The sequence below is a fragment of the Wyeomyia smithii genome, chromosome 2 (assembly GCF_029784165.1).
Source record: "Wyeomyia smithii strain HCP4-BCI-WySm-NY-G18 chromosome 2, ASM2978416v1, whole genome shotgun sequence".
NCBI lineage: Eukaryota > Metazoa > Arthropoda > Insecta > Diptera > Culicidae > Wyeomyia > Wyeomyia smithii.
The window spans coordinates 177,804,553-177,808,425 of NC_073695.1; the positions used below are offsets into that span (position 1 = coordinate 177,804,553).

Here is a 3,873-nt window from a genome sequence, read left to right on the forward strand (position 1 = left end):
TATTTCTGAAACACTCTACTTACAAATCACTTGTCCTGTTTTCACATAGAAATTCAGCTTTTGCAGTTACAGACTCCACTGCGTTTATAATTTTATACCATATCTCAAGTTTCTGTAGTTCAGGTAAAATCGAAGGTTGTTTGTCGTCAGATTTAGGATTTTCTTGTTTGTAAGTACAAAAGTATTCTCGACATTCATCATGGACACCAAACACATGAGACGGTACATTGCGGATATCAAAACGGAGTTATTCAACTTTCATTCATTTGTTTTCTCAGCACAATGTTTAATTGAACTTCGAATACCCCGTGTTATGCGATTTATACCCATCGATACCTCCTCGGTTAGAGCTTTTGGACATTTTATTTAAAAATATGGATAAAACCGAAAAAGAAGTTTATTGTATAAATACAATAATTAAATCTATCTGAAGTCTGATTCAGTGGTTGGTTTCCACTTACCTCTCAACATTTTTCCCAAATTCTTCATCACATGGTTGCAGCAAAGTTGCTGTTTTGTGACCATACGCACACTTATTTTTGAGTTTGGAAACCGTAGTGGAGTCGCCATCCGTAACAATTGATGTAATCTTTACACCAGTTTCATACAATTTTTGGAATCCTTCAATAAAGATGGCTGGCTCCATTGCACCTGAAGCACCTTTTAAAATTTTTGTAACATTTGTGTGCCTTAATGGGTTTGTACTCTTTGGCTCGTTGAGCATTTATGCTACATGCACAGCACCGTTTGTTTTTGCAATCAACATAAAGGACTTTTTTAGTTTCCAATCCAATTATTACCGCGCACTCGGAATCGGAACTATACCTGTGCCCATTACTGCGCATACACCATGATCCATCAAATGTACCACACAAATTTATGGTTGTAGTTGAGTTCTCTTGGTCATCTAGCTCATCACATTTTTTCATCCGAAATCGCCTTGTTTAACGATTCTTGAAGAGCAGTTTGAATCTCGTAGTTCATAGCTTCTTCATCCTTGAAAACAGTTTTTCTGTTCATGAACGGAATGTTCAAAAATCCGAAAAATTCTTGGAGTGTCGAAAATGACGTACCACAACACAGCATAGCCCAGGATACAGTACGTCGAAGCCTCAAGCCATCGGAAGGTTCTTCAGATAGACCTTTCAAAACTTTGCCGCGAACATTGCATTTCATAAAAATCGTCGAAACCATCGACACATAGTTTTCCTGAATGGGGCAAAGGATTCCACAACATTTTCTCGAGTGGACAGCCTGAGCAACTACCAACCATTTCACAAAATAATCGTAGTCGATTATGCGTCGCCCTGTTAGTTTTGTCCAATGAGGAATGTTTACTGTGGCATATTCAAAAGAATTTTGTATGCGAAATCTGTAATTAAATAAAATTCGTATAAGCAAAATCGCGCCAGACGAACACACAAAAATTTATTCGATCATTTTTGGTTCAAATAAAATTTTGTTTTTAAGGTTATATTTTTACAAGGAAATATTGATTCTCTACAACTTATTTACGGACATTTTTTCTACATAATCAACGGTTTCTGTGCTACAATGCTTTGAATAAAACCTATGCCAAAATGCACACGTCATTTCAGAAAATTACTCTCGAGTCTAAAAAATTTCTCCATCTGTGAAAACCACTCGGTTTGCTAAGCCAAATATGTGTGCAAAGTTTCTTCAAAAAAAAAAAAAAAAAAAAAAAAAAAACGGTCGATATTCGACCATAGGTCATTTGGTACGATCTTGCTCATATGATTTAAAGGTCAGAAACTGAATTAACATGCAACAAAGCATGTTGATTAGTGCTTAACATTAATTGAAATTTGTGTCAATTTGGTATCAACAAATAAATATTTTCAGTCTTATTCAATTATGTAGAAACCTAGAGAGAAATAAAACAATAACTAACCTCTTGTAATTATAATCGGGATATCGCCTACTAGAGGAGTTCCAAACTGAGCATGATGAGTGCGTGTTATCGAGTTTGGAGTATGTTCCATTTCCTGTTCCGTTGAACCATTGAACTATTTTTTCATGTTTGAGCCATTTTTCAAATATTGAATCCAATCTTGGCAGGCTTCAAAAACATTCCTGTGTTGTTGAATTGCTAAGTTCATCCATAGAAGTGTAATCAACTTTCGTGGCTGGTGCAGCATCGATTTTCTGCATCACATTTAATGAAGGCTGACTGGTCAAATCACACCATGCAAATTGTTCTGCTGCATGGTGCGGGAGAACCTGACTGATTATTACACATGAATCGTTTTGTTGAATTTGTACATGATCGATCTGCTGCACCGGTCGATTCGGTGTTGAAATACACCAAGTTAATTGATCGGCCTCAACAGGCCTAATCGACTCGCTTGAATCGTTTCGTTCGATTCCTTCAGGGCCGGTTTGCTGCAACGGTTGACTAGGCTGGCTGATAAACCCAAAACAAGTGAGCTCTTGTGACAATCTTCGTTTTTTTGAACAGTTTACAGTAAACGATTGCTGCGTTTCCACGGACGTCGAATGCGGTGGCTGGGGACTTACGGTGGGCAGCTGGTTTTCTTAAATTTCAGCATAATATTATGATATGATGTTGTTATATATGATATTTCATTCAAAGTTCTTACCTGATCGATTTGGTCTACATATACACTAAAGTCGCTTTTTACGCGGGGGATACATGCCGCGTAAAAAAACGTGTAAAAAAACCCGCGTTAATTCCGGAATCCGCGTAAATAAAAACGCGTAAATTCCGGAATCCGCGTAAAAAAAACATCGTTAATTTAGCATTCCGAGTAAAGGGAAACCGAAATCCGGGCAAAAAAAATACCGCGTAAATTCCGGAATCCACGTAAAAAAACCGCGTAAATTTGGAATCCGCGTAAAAAAACGCGTAAATTCCGGAATTTGCGCGAAAAGCCGCGTAAAAAATAACCGCGTAATAAGCGACCTTAGTGTATTCCAATGTCGCCTTTACGGGTAGCAAAAAGTCCAAGCTAGAGGATCGTCTCCATCTGAGTCTTCATTGATTTCTGTTTTATTTCGTTTATGCCATTTCGAGCGCAGCACGTCTGGCTTTGCTAGGAATTGGAAATAGCCAGTATTACTCGAGTAAGCACCGTGAAAGACTTGGGTATTCTCCTGAACTACAAACTGTGTTTCGCTCAGCATGTTGCAGTTACTACTGCTAAAGCATATGCTGTGTTAGGTTTCATCAAAAGGAACACGCAGCAGTTTGATGATATTTATTGTCTGAAGTCCCTCTACTGTGCGCTAGTCCGCAGTATACTCGAGTACGGTGTACTTGTTTGGTCACCTTATTACGCTGTTCAGATCAACAGGATCGAACGAATCCAGCGTCAGTTTGTACGGTACGCACTGAGAATGTTGCCTTGGGAGGATCCAATACGTCTACCGCCCTATGAACACCGATGTGCCCTCATACAGCTGCCCACTCTGGCGAATAGGAGAAGTTTGCTGCAACGTTTATTTATTTTCGATCTTCTGGGAAACAATATTGACAGCACAGAGCTACTAGAACGAGTTCATCTCAACGTACCATCTAGAATTACTAGACGATCGGATTTTTTGAGACTACCTATGCATCGCACTTTATTTGGCCAAAACGATCCAATTGAACTATGTTGTCGTGCATTTAACGTTGTGTCTGAATTTTATGACTTTGGTATAACCAGGACCGCTTTTAAATCTAGAATAAGTTAATATTAAGAACTGTCTGTACGATTTTATCGAAGACCAGTAAATAAATAATTAAAATAATTAAAGTACAATATAATACCCTTATTTTGACTACTCAACATATTTCTTAAGTCAAACCAACTATGAAATAGAGATAATTCATTAGTTGCGGATTTCAAA

The 3,873-nt window shown here is 38.0% G+C and overlaps 1 long non-coding RNA gene across 1 annotated transcript; it reads right to left on the bottom strand.

Moving 5' to 3' along the window:
* Positions 1 to 226: 226 nt before the first annotated feature.
* Positions 227 to 2,374, bottom strand: LOC129721010 (uncharacterized). Its single transcript, XR_008727330.1, has 3 exons — positions 1,913 to 2,374; positions 462 to 1,372; positions 227 to 350 (listed from the first exon to the last, which is right to left on the bottom strand). It is a non-coding gene; the product is annotated as an uncharacterized LOC129721010 (long non-coding RNA).
* Positions 2,375 to 3,873: the final 1,499 nt, after the last annotated feature.